This window comes from Zingiber officinale, chromosome 1A, assembly GCF_018446385.1.
Source record: "Zingiber officinale cultivar Zhangliang chromosome 1A, Zo_v1.1, whole genome shotgun sequence".
Taxonomy (NCBI): Eukaryota; Viridiplantae; Streptophyta; class Magnoliopsida; order Zingiberales; family Zingiberaceae; genus Zingiber; species Zingiber officinale.
In genome coordinates this window covers 2,841,937-2,861,099 of record NC_055987.1, presented here as the reverse complement: position 1 = coordinate 2,861,099, position 19,163 = coordinate 2,841,937, and the positions used below count along the sequence as shown (strand labels likewise).

Here is a 19,163-nt window from a genome sequence, read left to right as displayed (position 1 = left end):
TAAAACAAAGAGAAGAGTAGTTATTGCAAAATCATGTATTATATATTTACAACATAGATGCTTTTAGCTTAGCAATAATATATGACAAAATAAATGGGAAGCTTGCTAAATGTTACCTGACGAATAAATTGGCGATGCAACATATTTGTTCAGGCTCAAGGGCTTCAAGTGAAAGCTGACGGAGACCACCTGAAACAGTCGGTTGTTGTGTAATGAACATGCATATTAAGAGTGAGATTAAACATATCCAAAGGCAATGTCAAGCATCATGAAATGACAAAATTCACGAGTCCTAGCATCAAATAAATATGATTCGTGATTTCAGGTTCCTCGATCAAATACTTGTAACAACGATGTCTGACATTGGTTACAAAAAATAAATTTAACTGAGGCAATATGCCATGCGGCCAGCAAGCTCTGTTCCGACAACTTTTACTTATCAGTAGATTTCAAGTCTTGGAATGTCCCTCTTGTCAACACGGCCGAGAACTTTCTCAAGGTTCGATGCTCAAAAACAAGATAATAAATCAGGTCAAGCGAATGGAACAGTATTGGAAGTGTTTGACAGGGAATGCTACATCAGACCATCCTTATATTTATGCATCGATATGTATCACAACTATGTCATTTACATGTTTCATTTCACATTGAAAAGCAAGTCACCAGAGATTCTCACCCTTATTTGTAAGATGATTAATTCAGAGAGAATATTAAACGACAGGAAAAGTATCAAACTAATGAAAAAATGTCAAGAGAGTCATGTAAGGATTTCAGAATGCTAATTCTTCAGTCTACTAGAACCAACACGTGTAAATCACTTTTGTTATGGAAGTTGAGTTGATATCAAAGGTAGAATTAGGAGAGTCGCTCAATAAAACTTACAGATACTTATGGAAGTTATTAGAATTCAGAATTCATATCAAAAGAGGGGCTCAGCCAAATTTGCATGTAAGTTTTGTCAACGCTGTCATAGGGATTTAAGAATGGTAATTCTTCAGTCTGCTAGAACCAACATGTGTTACTCATTTATGCTATGGAAATATGACTTCAGAATTGATATCAAAGGCAGAATTACGGGAGGGGCTAAAGCCAAAATTGCAGATAACTTAATAGGTTCGTTCATATAATAGCTAGATTTAAGAAAAGCTCAAAAGAAATTGGACATACCTTGAACTTCACACACAAACCCTTTACATCGAGCACAATGTTACCAACATCATAGTCTTGAGAGTCATCAGCTACTGGTGCACTACCAGCTAGGAAACTTGGCTCATCCTCTACACCCTTATCTGTATCTTCATAGCAGAAGTTAACTTCATCAATGTCTTCATCAGATGAATCTTCACTAGGGGCACAACCAGGTGTATCAGTGTCAAATCTTTCAACAGTCCTAGTGTGCTTGGATACCATTGCAAATTGTTGCTCGACCAGATAATGTGATAGGACAACATAAGGATTTCTTTCAAGTAGCGGTCTTGCAATTTCAAATGGAACCCATCTAAATAACAGTAGTTATGTTTTATAATATCGTGGCATTCTGTCAAAACCTTAGATAATGAAAGCATCTGATGTGACAAAATAAGAAGTGAGAAAATTTGTGTCCGAACCTTGGATAATGGGAAGAACTTTGTGTTAACTATATGTTTGTAATTTGGCAATAGACACAATTTGAAATGACTAAAATAAATAAATAAAATTATCGAACTAATTTCTTGAAATTGATGAGGATCTTAATGTTGCCAACAGCAATAAGGCTAGAAGTTCCATGCCCACAACATTTCCTTATATCAAAATCAGTTACATTTTTATGATTAGCATAACCTGTCTCTATTTTGTAGGGTTTATGTACCTAATCAACTAACTTAATTTCCTACAGGTACTTAATAACAAAACTTGGTTCATACAGCAATTTACATATATTGCCTTCAAGTTTGACTAAATCCCTAAGCATGGACCTAATAGCCACTTACAACAGATTTAACTAGGGTACCCACAGGTTGGGACTTGGGATACAAGAAAAAAAGTTGAGACGAGTTCTTTGTTAGTATAAAGCTTTTGCATATCAATTAGCAAATGTTGCAAACACCTCCAATTTGTAAGCTCACCGCATTAGAAAAAGAATATATAAATGTGTTGCACAAACCACGGAAGAATAGATAGTAACATATGAAATGTATAGAATCTAACCTATCAATAAATAATGCATTTATTAAGTAAACATGATGCATATGATATATATGCATTAGTAACTACAAGATGTCCCCTCAGGGCGGTGTGGTGGTTAAGACATAGGGTATTACCATATGAGATTTCGGGGTCGAAACTCGGCGTGTCCGAGCATACCTTCCCCCATGTCTTGCCACTTGCACTAATGGCTAATAGTCACCCGTGATTTACCTCCTCTGTGTTAGCCTAGGGACGGATTGACGGGGGCGCTGGGGGCAAGCGAATAGCCTTTTTCCACATGAGTAACTACAAGATAATTCCCACAGTAAGAGCGCATACACATGCACATATACAAGATATGGATCATGAAATACATGTTGCATATATATAGAGCTTTAGGTGGAATTTGGTTTAGAGGTTTGGGAATGAGGGAATGGATTCATTCCCAAATCTTGTATTTGGTTGATGGGAATAGAATCAAGATTTTGGAATGAATCTCAAAAATTTGGGTATGGATGAACCACCCCCTCCCTTGGGTTTTGATGGAATGGGAATAAGAATTAAGTTTGTACAAAAATACCCTTAGTATATGATCCGGTGGTAAGAATCCGGAACCCCATAACGAGGGGTCAACGCCACGGGGAGGTCAAAGGGCCCAGTGGCCCGCCGGAGAAGGACGAGCCGACCGGATTTGGAAGAAAAGGACATCTGGTAGTAAAAGGCACCCTGGTAGGGACCAGGGTTCCGACGCTCAATGAAACAGTACATAATGACCGAGCGGAGGGACGTGCCGCCCGGCCGACGCAGGGAATTAAGGCCGTCCGGACGTCGTTCTTCGCCCGGTCGGCCGGACGGGCATCCCGGTCGGCCGGATGGGCGTCCCGGCCGAGCGGTGGGTAAAGGAAGGGAACACCCTCTGACAGCCGTTAAGTCGCATGGCTACGTCATACTCCTAGTCTGGTAACGGGGTGTCCTGTTGTCCCATCAAAGACATGCTCGGACTGTAGTAGTATGGTGTCAGGTAAGCTCTCTGACAAGTGCATACCGAAGTATGGGTTGCTGACACGTCTACACCTCGGTGAACGTGCATTAGTTCTCTCCTCGCTCTATAAATAGAGCCTCTTACTTCGCTGCAGGTACGCGCAAGAAACATCTCTGGAGCCACCCTTTTACACTGTTTGCTTGCCTGACTTGAGCGTCGGAGGGTCGCCGCCGGGAACCTTTCCCGGCCCGACTTCTGTGCAGGTCCGCCGGAGCTTCGCGTGACCCGACGGAGGCCTACGTCATCGACTAGAAGCGCGCCACGTGCCCAGCGTCCTTTGGTTCGGCGATTCGGACAGGATCAATTTGGCGCCGCCTGTGGGAACGCTCCTGCATCCGATCGGAAACAATGGACGAAGCTGGACGACAACACATGGTGACGCTTTCAAACGAGGAACTCGACGCTCTGATCGAGACAAGGGCCGCCAAGCTCGTAGAGCAAAAACAGAAAGCAGCATCCGAGCGGCCGGAGCAGCAAGCAACATCAGTATCTGGTGGCCGAGCGGAAGCACCACCTGCCACCGTCGCATTTCATCGGGCCCTGTTCCGCACCCTTGAAGCCGTACCAGCTCACAGAGATAGGGGGTCTTCTTCGGATGAAATACCTAGACGAGATGACAGGAAGGGGAAAGCCCCCCGAGCGGACGCCTCGCCCGAGCGGATCAATCGCCAATTTTCAGAGGCTATTCTACGAGACCCTTTGCCCAAGCACTACATGCCCCCAACGATCGGCGAGTATAATGGGACAACCGACCCAGATGATCACCTGGGTAAGTTTGATAATACGACAACCCTCCATCAATACACAGATGGAGTAAAGTGCCGAGTTTTTCTCACCACTCTCTCGGGATCGGCTCAACGATGGTTCCGGAGGTTGCCGGACGGATCCATCACCAGCTTCAAGGACTTCTGGACGGCCTTCCTCCACCACTTCGCCAGCAGTCGGCGCTATCAAAAAATGAGCGTGAGCCTGTTCGCCATCAAGCAAGAGGCCCGGGAATCGCTTCGAGCTTACATCCAGCGATTCAACCAAGTAGCGATGGACATTCCAACGGCCGCCTCGGAAACCATGATGAACGCCTTCACACAAGGCCTAGTGGATGGAGATTTCTTCCGATCGCTCATCCGAAAGTCGCCCCGGGATTATGATCACATGCTACATCGGGCTAACGAGTACATCAACGTGGAAGAAGCACAGGCGGCCAGAAAAAAAGAAACTCCAGCCGAGCGGCCTCCTCAGTCCGAACGGAAACAACATACCGCTCAGCAGCTGCCCAGAGGGCCAAGGGCTGAAGCAACCCGATCCCCCCATGTCAGGTCACATGTGCAAGAGGTAGCCGCTGCTCGGCCCAAGCCAAAAAAGAGATGGACCCCAATGTTCTGCTCCTTCCACCGCACAGATACGCACAACACAAGGGATTGTCGAAGTCTTCCCTTCGTGGCTCAGCCTGTACCTCGGAATGCTGGACGGCGGTCTCCCTCAGTCGACAGGCGACAGAGAACTCAGGAAGCCGATCGGACGCAAGCTGACAGGCCACGGCAACAATATCCCGATCGGCATCGTTCTCCAAGGCAAGAGAATCGCCGAGCGTCCAGAGAACGGTCTCGACCGTCCGTTTGGGAGGAAGAAAATAGAAGCAATACTTCCCGAGGCGAGATCAACGTTATTGCTGGCGGGCCGACCGGAGGAGACTCCAACCGAGCTAGAAAGGCAAGCGCCCGGCAGCTCCAGATTCATGCAGTCGGCTGTAGCCGAGAACGAGTGGAAGGACCCGAAATTAGTTTCAGGCCCGGGGACTTGGAAGGAGTTGAAGTACCCCACGACGATGCTCTGCTCGTCAAAGCGGTAATAGAAAATTACACTATTCATCGCGTATTTGTTGACACGGGGAGCTCAGTCAACATCATATTCAAGAGGGCGTTCGATCAGCTGCAAATTGATCGAGCCGAGCTGCTACCTATGATGACTCCGCTCTACGGGTTCACGGGTAACGAAGTCCAGCCGGTCGGCCAGATCCGGCTTGCTACCTCGCTGGGAGAAGAGCCGCTCAGGAGGACGAGAACAATAAACTTCGTGGTGGTTGACTCTCCCTCGTCCTACAACGTCATTTTGGGGCGACCGGCGCTTAGCGAATTCCGGGCGGTTGTCTCAACTTTTCATCAGAAGATCAAGTTCCTCATGGAGGACCAAGTGGGAGAAGCACGAGGAGACCAGCTAGCAGCTCGGCGATGTTACATCGAGATGGTCCGAGCAGAGGCCAATTCTGCTCGGAAAACGCCCCGAGTCGAGGTAAACGCCATCACCGAAAAGCCACCCACTTTAATTTATGAGGAAAAAGAGGAAGTGCAGATTCATCCAACCGGGTTGGAGGCCACAACCTTTATTGCGTCCGATCTGGGGGAGAAGCAGAAAGAGGAGCTGATCCAATGCCTCAGAAGAAATCATAATGTCTTCGTCTGGTCGACACATGAGTTGCCCGGAATTTCTCCAAGCATCGTGCAGCACGAATTACATGTCCGACCAGACGCTCGGCCGGTCAAGCAAAGAAAAAGAGATTTCAGCACCGAGCAGAATGCCATCATCCGGGCGGAGGTGGAAAAGCTTCTGGAAGCCGGTCATATACGCGAGGTGCAGTTCCCGAGCTGGCTGGCGAACGTAGTATTAGTCTCCAAGCCGGGCAACAAATGGAGAGTGTGCATAGATTTTCGGGATCTTAACAAGGCTTGCCTGAAAGATTTTTATCCTCTGCCCCGGATAGATCAGCTGGTGGACTCTACGGCCGGCTACGAATTGATCTGTATGCTCGACGCCTACCAGGGCTATCACCAAGTGCCGCTCGCCAGTGAAGATCAAGAAAAGGTCAGCTTCGTGACGGCCGACGGCACTTATTGCTATAATGTGATGCCGTTCGGATTGAAGAATGCTGGAGCCACATATCAGCGCTTGATGAATAAGGTATTCAGAGAGCAGATCGGGCGGAACCTAGAAGTTTATGTGGACGACATTCTAATTAAGTCCGTCCGGGCGGCCGACCTCTTCAAGGACATGGAAGAAACCTTCCGAACGCTGCGCAGGTATGGAGTCAAGCTGAATCCTCAGAAGTGCCTGTTCGGAGCGAAAGGAGGACGTTTCTTGGGATACATAGTGACTGAGCGGGGCATCGAAGCCAATCCCAGCAAGGTGAAAGCTCTACAAGATATGCCACCGCCAAGAAATACAGGGGAAGTGCAGCGTTTGACCGGTCGGATAACCGCTCTGTCCAGATTCATCTCCAAAACCGCCGACCGGAGCCTCCCTTTCTTCAAAATTTTGCGCAAGGCCACTAAGTTTCAATGGGATGAAGAATGCGATCGGGCGTTCGAAGACTTGAAGATGTATCTGAACTCTCTTCCGGTATTAGCCAAACCGACGGCGGGTGAGCCACTTTATATGTATTTGTCTTCAACCGAGCATGCGATCGGCTCAGCTTTAGTAAGGTCGAGCGGAGAAGAGCCTGTATATTTTCTTAGTCACATTTTAAAAGACGCTGAATCTCGCTACACTAGGCTCGAAAAGCTAGCATTTGCTCTGGTCCTCGCCGCTCGCCCATACTTCCTGGCGCACACAATCGTTGTCAAAACCAATAGCCCGCTCGGACGTGTGCTACTGAATCCAGAGGCATCCGGACGGCTCATCAAATGGACGACAGAGCTGAGTGAATTTGACATCCAATATCAGCCCCGCTCGGCTATCAAAGCTCAATCCTTGGCCGATTTTGTGACTGAGGTGCAGAGGCCAGAGCCGGAAGCTATGTGGAGAATATATGTAGATGGATCATCCACTCGGCTTGGAAGTGGGATCGGAATATTGCTGCTCTCTCCTCAAGAAGAAAAGATGCACTTATCCGTCCGGTTGGATTACAAAGCTACCAATAATGAGGCAGAGTATGAGGCCCTCATAGCTGGCTTGCAGGCTGCCCGGCATGTGGGAGCCGGTCGGGTAATCCTCCACTCGGATTCACAATTGGCTGCTCAGCAGCTCTCCGGCACCTTCGAAATCAATAGCGCTCGGCTCAAGCTCTACGCTGAAGCCTTTGAGAAGCTCAAAACTGATTTTAAAGAAGTTGTTGTCCATAAGATACCCAGAGCAGAAAATCAAGCAGCCGATGAACTGGCCAAGCTCGCGAGCTCAATAACGCCAGTCACCATTCAGCAGCCAATTGAAAAAGTACTGTTGGTAGCGCACATCGACCGAATGGAGGGCCTTACATTTCCAAGCGATTGGCGGAAACCCATCATAGAATTCCTCCGCTCAGGCGCCGCACCATCCAATGCGTATGAAGCCTGGTTGCTAAGAAGGAGGGCCGGTCGGTTCACACTTATCGGCGATCAGCTTTACAAGAAAGCTTTCTCGCGCCCGTTGTTGAAATGCGTGAGCTCGGAGGACTCGGCTTACATCCTCTAGGAAGTGCATCAAGGATCATGCGGGGGGCATCCGGGCGGACGCTCGTTAGCCAAGAAGATCCTCTTGGCCGGGTATTTTTGGCCAACTTTGCAAGCAGACGCCGCTCGGACAGTATCTACATGCCTTTCGTGCCAGAAATATCACAACTTCTCCCACCGACCGGCCGAAGAAATGAAGGCATCCACCATTTCATGCCCGTTCGATCAATGGGGAATGGATATTGTCGGTCCATTTCCGATGGCGACCGAGCAGAGGAAATTTTTGCTAGTGGCGGTCGACTATTTTTCCAAGTGGGTGGAAGCCGAACCGCTGGCGAAGATCACCGAGCAGATGGTCAAAAAATTCATCTGACAACACATCATCTGTCGGTTCGGCATCCCTCGCCGATTGGTTTCTGACAATGGGCGGCAATTCACAGGCAAGGTGCTAGAGAACTGGTGCAAAAGTTACGGCATCGAGCAACATTTCACGTCCGTGGCCTATCCCCAGAGCAATGGTCAAGCCGAAGTAGCCAATCGGGAAATTCTTCGTATTCTGCGCGCTCGGCTCGACCATTTTGGAGGGAGTTGGCCGGATGAGGTGTCGGGCGTCTTGTGGGCCATCCGAACGACGCCGAAGGAAGGGACGGGCGCCACACCGTTCCATTTGGTGTATGGCGGCGAGGCAGTCATTCCGGTTGAAGTCGGCGTTGAGTCCGTCCGGATCCAGAGCTATGATGATGGGAACGCCGAGCGGAGGAACATAGAGCTGGATTTGGTCGAAGAGGAGCGAGCTAGGGCGTCCGTGTGACTGATGGCATACCGGCAACAGATGAAGCAGAACTACAACCGCCGAGTAATCCCCAGATCATTCCAGGTCGGCGATCTCGTCTGGAAGAAAGTCAAGCCTGTCGGCGACGTCGGCAAGCTTGAAGCTCCCTGGGCGGGTCCCTTCAAGGTTATTGAAAAACTCCGCTCGGGCGCTTACTACTTGGAGGATGAGGACGGGCGGCAGCTGGATCGACCGTGGAGTGCAAATCATCTCCAGCCCTATCGAGCTGGATGAAAGGTGCACAATTGTAATTTATTCTGGTGTATATGCTAGTCGCCTATGTACTTGTAATACAGGAAGCAAAAAGATGAGAACACATTGAGCATTCTCTGCCGAACGGATTACTGCGTGAAGACCCCTTGCCGTTCGGCCTGGGCATATAACTTATCCGAGCCAAGCGCTCGAATAGCGAGGCCCCCGAGCCGATCGGCCGGGAGGGTTATATATTTAAACTTGTAAGCGAATGACCCGTGCTGTTCGGCCGGGCATAAATATTGTTCGAGCGCGGGATATGATACGAAGGCTAAGGTCGCTCGGCCTGGTAAGGAGTTAGCCTTAAAAGGCCGTCGAGCTCCGACGTTAAAGATCGAGAGCCGCGCTGACCGGCTATAAATATCCGCGCAGTCGAGCTCCGACGTTAAATATCGAGAGACGAGCCGGCGTCTATAAACGTCCGAGCGGAAGACCGACGAGCTCCGTCGTTAAAATCGAGAGCCGCGGCTATAAATATCCCGCCGAGCTCCGGCGTTAAATATCGAGACGAGCCGGCGTCTATAAACGTCCGGAGCGGAAGGCCGACGAGTCCCATCGTTAAAGATCGAGAGCCGCCGGCTATAAATATCCGCGCCGTCGAGCTCCGGCGTTAAATATCGAGAGAGAGCCGGCGTCTATAAACGATCCGCAGGCCGACGAGTCCGTCGTTAAAGATCGAGACGCCGACCGGCTATAAATATTCGCGCGCCGTGCTCGGCGTTAAATATCGAGACGAGCGGCGTCTATAAATGTCCGGCGGAAGGCCGACGAGTCCGTCGTTAAAGATCGAGCCGCGCCGACCGGCTATAAATATCCGCGTCGAGCTCCGACGTTAAATATCGAGACGAGCGGCGTCTATAAACGTCCGCGGAAGGCCGACGAGTCCCGTCATTAAAGATCGAGAGCCGCCGACCGGCTATAAATATCCGCGCGTCGAGCTCCGACGTTAAATATCGAGGCGAGCGGCGTCTATAAACGTCCGCGCCGACGAGTCCGTCGTTAAAGATCGAGAGCCCGCCCGGGCTATAAATATCCTCGCCATCGAGCTCGGACGTTAAATATCGAGAGACCGGCCGTCTATAAACGTCCGCGCCGACGAGTCCGTCGTTAAAATCGAGAGCCGCGCCGATGAATAATAGCGTCGAGCTCCGGCGTTAAATATCGAGAGGCGAGGCGCCTATAAACGTCCGAGCGGAAGGCCGACGAGTCCCGTCGTTAAAGATCGAGAGCCGCGCCGACCGGCTATAAATATCCGCGCCGTCGAGCTCCGACGTTAAATATCGAGAGACGAGCCGGCGTCTATAAACGTCCGAGCGGCTCACATGCGAAAATCCAGCGAAAACCTTTTTGAGGTGAGGCGCGAAGCAAAAGATGGTTAATCGGAATGGAGAAGGCAAACAAGCGACGTCTGCGCGCTGAGCGGCTGCTCAGTCGCATGATGAAAGACATTAAAGATAGGTCATGTCTGGCATAGCGAGGTTCCGAGCGGAAGAGTTTTAAAGAACACATAGTCGTGATGGGGGAAAAATTTCTCGCTAAAATAAAAAGTGAAAGGAACAGAAGATTATCTATTATGCAAGCCAAAATAGTCATTACAGAGATGAGCCGGGCCGAACAGCGGGAATACAAAAAAGTTTATAAAAACGCTCTTCACACATTAAAATCAAAAAGAGCGTCGGGGATGGTGTCCATCACGCTCGCTAGATCCTCGGGGGGGATGGTCAGCTCGGCAGGCAGGTGACCTTTGGTCTTCAGATAGCCCACCGCCGCCTTGATCGCCTCCTCGAACGTGAGGGATATTTTGTCGGTGAACTTCTCTCCGAAGTCTTCCGAGCGGAGGAACGCCTTCCTCACTTCGTCCGAGCGGGTCGACTCCCCCTCTTTGTATTCCTTGAGCGTGGCGTGAGCGGCGTCACTGGCGGCTTGGAGCTCTTTCAAGTCTCCATCGAATCTTTGGAGATCCGCCGAGCGGCTCTCCTTCTCGGTGGTCAGCAAGGCGTCTAAGTCTTTGATGCGTTGCTCCAGCCCCCTGATCTCCACCTTCATCCGGTCCATATCATCGATGGCCTGGAGCTTCCGGGTGGTCGCCGTCTTGATATCTTTATCTCGTTGCTTGATCATCGCTTCAAGCCGGACGACCTTGCTCGCCAAATCGTTAGCCCTTTTCCGTTCGGCGTCCAGTAGTTTTTTGGCCTTCTCCAGAGCGGCCGTCAACTGCCCGTTGCCCCCCGCAGCTTTTTTCAACTCGTCCTCCAGTTCGGCCAATCGATCGCTAATAGCGATCTACTCCACCCAGTTCTGCCAGCAAATGTGCGCAGGTTGAAAACATAATTCGAATATGCCAACCAAGAAAAAGAGAACATACCCCTGTGGCCTGTTGTAGGTTGCTGTCACCGAGCTGCCCGGGAGTCATCTTGGCTATTCGACGTCGAGCATCTATCCAAGCTTGTGCAAGAGGGCCCGTCAGAGTAATCTGCTGCTCGGGGACCACTGGCCGATCAGCAGCAGCCATGTACGCCTCTGAGGGGAGGCGCAGAACGGTCTTTATTAAATTCGAGCCGCTCGGCTCGCTCTGGGAAGCACCGGCCTTGCCGGTGGACGAGGAAGGAAGCTCGCCCAAACGCCTGATACGGCGCAAAGTTCTTGAAGGGCTGGAGGGCGGCACCTCCAAGCTGGCCCTCGGAGAACCCTGAGGGGTCGGGGTACTCTCGAGGGAAACCGTACCGGACAACACCGGTACATCCGCGCCTCGCTCGGGTTGTGGCTCGTCAAAGGTAGAGGCAGGTGCGGAATCCGGTCGTCGACGTTTCCGAGTGCGTAGCGGCACATCATCGGCCGAGCGGTCCTCCACCACAGCTTCGGTAGGAGGTTCTATGCCGCCCGCGGCCTCATCAGGAGGAGCGGGGACGTCTGAAGCTTCAGGGACAGTTGGTGTCCCCGCACCTTCTTCGCCGGCCGGATCAGCCGGAGCAAGGCCCCGTTCGGCGGCCTCCTTGCTCGTCACCGCCTCAATCTGAGCGGCCTTCAATTTGAGCCTCTCGGTAGCTTTGGCGCGCCACATGACTTCAGCTGCAGAAGCAGAAAATAAATCAGTTAGAACATAATAAAGGGGGAGATAAGGGAACTTACTCATGCTACAGGGCAGATCGGCTGGGGTAGAAGACAAGCCGAATATATGCATTACTCCCGGAAGGAGCATCTTGTCAATATGATAGCGCTCACCGACTAGCCATTCGGCTGCATAGAGATAGTCCGCGTCGCCTCTAAACTTGCCGAGCTCCGGTTGCGCGGGCATAGCCGTCTGCCACTTGGTGCGGAAAGTTGGCCGCTCGGGAAAACGTATATAGAAAAAATGCTCCTTCCAGTGTTTGTTGGAGCTCGGCATATGATCAAAAAGGACTAAACCTATCCTAGACTGGAAAACAAAGGTACCCCACTCGGCTTGCTTGGGGTAGTAGAAGTAGTGGAAAATTTTTGGGGTTAAGGGGATGCCGTTCAGTTTGAACAAAACTATCACTCCACTCAGCAGCCTAATAGAGTTAGGAACCACTTGGACGAGCGGAATGCGAAAATAGTTGCAAACTTCTAAGAAAAACTTAGGGGGTGGAAAACGCAATCCGGCCAGGAATTGGTCTCGGAAGAAAAGAACAGTGTCGGACGACGGTTCATGAGGCCGATCGGCCGGCGTGGCTAGCACTATTTGATGGTCGGTCGGCAGGTCGTAAGTCCGAACGAGACGCAATGCGTCTTCCTCGTCAAAACGGCTCTCCATGGTCGTATACCACAGACCCGGAGCGCCGCCGGCCGACTGCGAGGTGCTGGTCATGATCGAAAAACAAGAATGCGGGATAAAAAAGGAGGGTTCAAGCAGAGAATGGAGGGAAACCAACTGAAGGGGACGAATAACAGAAAGAAGAAAACGTCGAGAGCAAGAAAAAGGGTCTTACAAGCGAGGGAGATGGTCAGAAGAAGCCGTATGGTAGCCGGAAAGTCTGAGCACAAGGTTGCCGGCGAAAGAAGGAGCAGCAGGGTGTCTGGAAATGAGGAGGATGAAATGCGGCGAGGAACATGGGTCGGGAGCTTTATATGGACGGCCGCCATTATTGTCCACCGTCCGATCCAGGTCACGGATACCCAGATCATCATCCAGCCGTTCATTTCGAACGGCGGTTGTCCCATCGAAAGTGACGCCACCGCCATACGCTGACAAGCACACGATCGCCACGTGTCAACGGGATATTGGCCGCATTTAATGAGCTCCCCTTATCGTGCGCAGTGCACGTGATAAATAGTGGGGGGGGAGCATTGGACATGGATTCCGAGAGAAGCACAAGGCACGGACAAGACACTGCCGAACGGATGAGCATCCTTGTGCCCGGCCGAGCGGACTAATGCAAGGGTCATGGCTCAGTCAGATCGGCAGTCCAGTCAGTCGAACTTCGCCTCCTTCGACTAGACTCGAGGGGGAGGCAAGTAATCCGGTGGTAAGAATCCGGAACCCCATAACGAGGGGTCAACGCCACGGGGAGGTCAAAGGGCCCAGTGGCCCGCCGGAGAAGGACGAGCCGACCGGATTTGGAAGAAAAGGATATCTGGTAGTAAAGGCACCTGGTAGGGACCGAGGTTACGCTCAATGAAAAGATACATAATGACCGGCGGAGGGGCGTCTTGGCCGACGCGAGGAATTAAGGCCGGCCGTTCTTCGCCGATCGGCCGGACGGGCGTCCGGGCGGTGGGTAAGGAAGGGAACACCCTCGACAAGTCAAGTCGCATGACTACGTCATACCCTAGTCCGTAACGGGTGTCTGTTGTCCCATCAAACATGCTCAGCGGTGTGGTGTCAGATAAGCTCTCTGACAAGTGCATACCGAAGTATGGGTTGCTGACACGTCTACACCTCGGTGAACGTGCATTAGTTCTCTCCTCGCTCTATAAATAGAGTCTCTTACTTCGCCGCAGGTACGCGCAAGAAACATCTCTGGAGCCACCCTTTTACACTGTTTGCTTGCCTAACTTGAGCGTCGGAGGGTCGCCGCCGGGAACCTTTCCCGGCCCGACTTCTGTGCAGGTCCGCCGGAGCTTCGCGTGACCCGACGGAGGCCTACGTCATCGACTAAAAGCGCGCCACGTGCCCAGCGTCCTTTGGTTCGGCGATTCGGACAGGATCTTTGTTCAATTTTTCTTTCATTTCACTCTCTCTCCTTGTTCTCTCTCATCATACTTTCTCTCTCCTCATTCTATCATCACATTTTCTCTCTCAACATACTTTCTCTCTCCTTATTCTCTCTCATCACACATTCTCTATCATTTTCTCTCTATATTCTCTCTCATCGCACACACTCTCTCCTTATTTTAACTCCGCCCATGATGATCGGTCATGGTCGGTCCCAAGCCCGGATAATGGAGGAGGGTTGCGTTAGGTTGCCAGCCAGCGTGAAACCATGGCAAATATTCAATGAATAAATCTATTAAATTATTGTGCTAATGCTAGGTTGTTCCCCGGAAGGAACGCGTTGCAGGGTCCGACTGTAACGTCTCGGTAAGGACCGCTACATCTCCAGAACTCATGTGTAGTGATAAATATGCAAGAGTTTGCGTTACAGGGTCCGACTGTAATGTCTCAGCAAGGACCGCTATATCTCCATGAGAACTTGGGTGTAGTGTTAAATAGGCAAGAGTTCTCACACCATAAGTTAGATAAGAACAAATATGATAGGAAAATTAATAATCTAATATTTGGAACATGGAACATAGGAACTCTCACTGGTAAATCAATGAAGGTAGTAGATATGATGATTAGGAGAAAAATTAATATTTTGTATGTACAAGAGACAAAATGGACAGGTGAGAAGGCAAAGATGATAGAGAACTCAGGTTTTAAGTTATGATACACTGGAAAGAGTAAAGCAATAAATGGAGTGGGTATTATTGTAGATAATTTGTTAAAGGATGAAGTTGTAGGAGCAGTTAGAAAAGGGGATAGAATTATAGCCCTTAAGATAATAGTGGCGAAAAAAACTATGAACATAATTAGCGTATATGCACCACAAGTAGGATTAGATGAAGCTACCAAATCAAGGTTTTGGGAGGACTTAAATGAAATATTACAAAATATTCCGCCGAAATGATTTTAATAGGAGGAGGTGATCTAAATGGGCATGTCGGAGTGAGAAATGAGGAATATGAGAGAGTACATAGGAGTTATGGATTTGGAACGAGGAATGAGGAAGAGAAAACTATATTAGATTTTGCGATAGCATATGACCTTATATTAGCTAATACGTTTTTTAAGAAAAGAGAAGAACACTTAGTCACATTCAAAAGTGGAAATAATAAATCGCAAATTGACTTTCTTATGGTTAGGAAGAAGGATAGAAAGATTTGTAAAGATTACAAAGTCATCCCTGGAGAAAGCTTAACTACCCAAAATAGGGTAGTAGTGTTGGATATACACCTCAAACATATTATCAATAAAAAGAAAATATATATAATTCCTAGAATTAAGTGGTGGAAGTTAAAGGATGGGAAGCAACATATATTTAAGTTGAAGGTAAAAGTACAAGCATTAGGTGAAATATACGATGACTCTAATACAACATGGGATAAGATGATATAAAAGTTGAAAATAGTAATTAAGAGTGTACTCGGTGAGTCAAAGGGACATGTACCACTAAGTAAAGAATCTTGGTGGTGGAATGAAAAAGTACAAGAGAAAGTGAAGGAAAAAACGAATAGCTTATAAGGAATTATATATTTGCAAGAACGAGGAAAACTTGAAAAAAAAACACAAACCAAGAAAGAAGCTAAGAAAGTAGTGAGTGAAGCAAAAAATGAAACTTTTGAACGGTTATATCAAAAATTGGATACAAAAGAAGGGAAAAGAGACATTTATAGAATAGCTAAAGTGAGAGAAAGAAAAACAAGAGATCTTAGCCAAATAAAATATATTAAAGATGAATGTAATAGGGTATTAGTAAACGATGGAGAAATAAAAGAGCAGTGGAAGAGATATTTTCATCAACTTTTTAATGAAGGTTTAGTTGATCAACTTAACTTAGGTAATTTAATTAGGTCAAATGAGCATAGAAATTTTAATTTTTATCGTAGAATTTAAACTTCAGAAGTAAAACAAACTTTAAATGAGATGCACAATGGAAAAGTCGTTGGACCAGACGATATTCCGATAGAGGTATGGAAGTGCTTAGGGAAACAAAGTATTGAATGACTTACAAAATTATTTAATATGATATTGAAAACGAAAAAAAATGCATGATCGAGCATAAGTACTCTAGTTCCCTTATATAAGAACAAGGAAGACATACAAAATTGTGTAAACTATAGAAGTATTAAACTAATATGTCATACTATGAAACTTTGGGAAAAAGTAATAGAAAAAAGATTAAGGAAGGAGACCACAGTGACAGAAAATCAATTTGAGTTCATACCTAGAAGGTCGACAATAGAAGCTATACATCTTCTTAGACAATTAATTGAAAAATATCAGGAGCAAAAACAAGATCTACACATGGTATTCATTGACTTAGAAAAAGTTTATGATAGAGTCCCAAGAGAAATTATATGGAGAATTTTAGAAAAGAGAGGTGTTAGCTTAACATATATTAAATTAATTAAGGATATGTATGAGGATGTAACGACCAGAGTAAAGACTTCAAGCGGAGTAACTGAAGCATTTCCAATAAAGATAGGGTTACATCAAGGATCAGCTCTAAGTCCCTATCTTTTTACACTAATTATGGACAAACTCACTGCGCACATTCAAGACACAGTATCGTGGTGCATGTTGTTTGCAAATGATATTATTTTGATAGATGAGACACGTGAAGGAGTAAATGCTAAGCTAGAATCTTGAGGGAAACACTAAAAGGGAAATATTTTAAGCTTAGTAGATTAAAGACAGAATATATGGAATTTAAGTTTAGCAATATTAGAAGTAATGAAACAATTGTTAAGATAGGAGAGGACGAGTTGCCCGGAACCGAGAGATTTAAATATTTAGGATCATTTTTACAAAATGATGGAGGGATTAAGAGAGATGTCTTACATAGAATACAAACAGGATGAGTGAAATGGAGGGGAGCGTCGAGTGTTTTATGTGATCGTAAAGTACCTCTTAAACTTAAAGGTAAGTTCTATAAAACCGCAGTTAGATTTGCTATATTATATGGAGCTGAATATTGGGCTATGACTCGAGCACATGAGCAGAAGATGAGAGTTGCAAAGATGAGGATGTTAAGGTGGATGTGTGGACATACGAAGATGGACAAAATAAGAAATGAGAGCATTAGAGACAAAGTAGAAGTTGCATCTATTGAGGAACAACTCCGAGAGATACGTTTAAGATGGTACAGACATGTGCTTAGACGACCAATAAATGTTTCAGTAGGCAATGTGAAACTATGATAAATATGCATATCAAACGAGGAAGAGGAAAATAAAAAAAAGACTTGGTTAGCAACAATAAAACACGATAAAATTTATTTAAATATAGATGATAATATAATAGGAGATAGAGCTCAATGGCGTAAAAGGATTCATACAGCCGACCCCACCTAGTGGGAAAAGGCTTGGTTGTTGTTGTTGTTGTATCACACACACTCTCTCATTATTTTCTCTCTCTTCATTCTCTCCTCATTTTTTCATCATACTTTCTCTCTCCTCAATCTCTCTTACCATACTTTCTTCATATTTTTTCTCATCGCACTTTCTCTCTCTTCATTCTCTTCCATCACACTCTCTCTCCTCATTCTCTCTCATCATAGATTCTCTACTATTTTCTCTTTGTATTCTCTCTCATCATACACTCTCTCATTATTTTCTCTCTCTTCATTCTATCCTTATTTTTTCATCATACTTTCTCTCTCCTCAATCTCCCTTACCATACTCTCTCTCCATATTTTCTCTCATCACACTTTCTCTCTTCATTCTCTTGCATCACACTCTCTCTCCTCATTTTCTCTCATCACACTTTCCCTCTCTTCATTTTTTCCCATCACACTTTCTCTCTCATTACATTTTCTCATCATACTTTCTCTCCTCAATCTCTCACTTTCTCTCTCTTCATTTTTTCCTATCACTCTTTCTCTCTCAGCACACTTTCTCTCTCATCATTTTTTTCTTTTCTCAATCTCTCCTATCACGCTCTCTCTCCTCATTTTCTCTCATCACACTCTCTCTTCTTTTTTTTCTCATCATACTTTCTCTCTCATCACACTTTCTCTCTCATCATATGTTTCTCTCACATTCAACTTTCTCTTCCATTTAATTTTTTCTTTTATTTTCCTCTAAGGGTAAAAAAGAAAATTTAGGTTCATTCCGATTGAAAATATTCAACTAACCAAACATTAGTTTTAAGAATGATACCCAAGCTCATACCCATTCTTATTCCACTATACTATGATACTGATCATTCCGATTCCTAAGAGAGAACCAAACGTCACCTTAATTCTAATCTGCAATACATATGCACTTGATACAAGTCAACCCTAAATCCAAAATTCTTTAAGCATGTTTTTTTAATAACGTGATCTAAAATTTGAAGAGAAGCTTACTGGCAGTGAAGAGGACAGAGTAGTTCAGATGGATGATACGCTACACATTTTTCTGCGGAAGTGAATGTAATATCTAAGATAATAATACTAGAAGCTAGGGCAATGGTTTGGAGTCACCTTAACCCAATTTATTTCCTGCAAAGCTAAAAATTTTCCGAGGAATAAAAAGGCAAAATCAAGATCCCAAAACAAATACTTGCTTGACAAACAACAGGGAAGAATGTCCATTACACCAACTGCAACAAGCTCCTCGTCAATCAAATATTGTTGATGGAAAGATCCAAATCCAGAAGATGCAATTGTATTGTAACCACTAACTGGTGGAGTAAATATGATAGGAGTGTCTTTCATCAATATATATATATATATATATATGATAGGAGTGTCCACCAGACAGCTTTTGTATGAACTTACTGTAACTTTTTCTGGCTATCACCATGTACTTTAATCTGATATTTTCTGTATAGGGCATATTCTTCCTGATCAAAACTAGATATTTTCAAATGGATTTCAAGCTTTCTTCTTTTCTGGGGCACAATTATGCAATTGTCAGAGGTAGCTAGCCTTTTTGCATTACCTTGATTGCGTCTAGGTTCTTGCACCTTTTGTTTCAGACTAGATTCCAGACTCTGTTTGGTGGTTGAATAGAAATTTAGGTGGCCATTGCAAGCTTTTGTTAAAAGATCAGAAGGCGCCTCTTGCTGCAAAACTAAACCCGAAATCTTTTCAGCAATAACCTTCGGGTTGATATCTGGTAATTCTCCTGGAATTTATTTATTCCAACTGAAGCTCGAGAACGTCTAATGGTTGCAGCTATTTGAAATGGAATATTGCTAGTGTATGTCGAATCTTCCAATATATCCATCAGCTTCTTTTTGGCT

General features: G+C 46.5%; 1 pseudogene; it reads right to left on the bottom strand.

Moving 5' to 3' along the window:
* Positions 1–105: 105 nt before the first annotated feature.
* Positions 106–19,052, bottom strand: LOC122039064 (annotated as a pseudogene).
* Between the last annotated feature and the right edge of the window lie 111 nt (positions 19,053–19,163).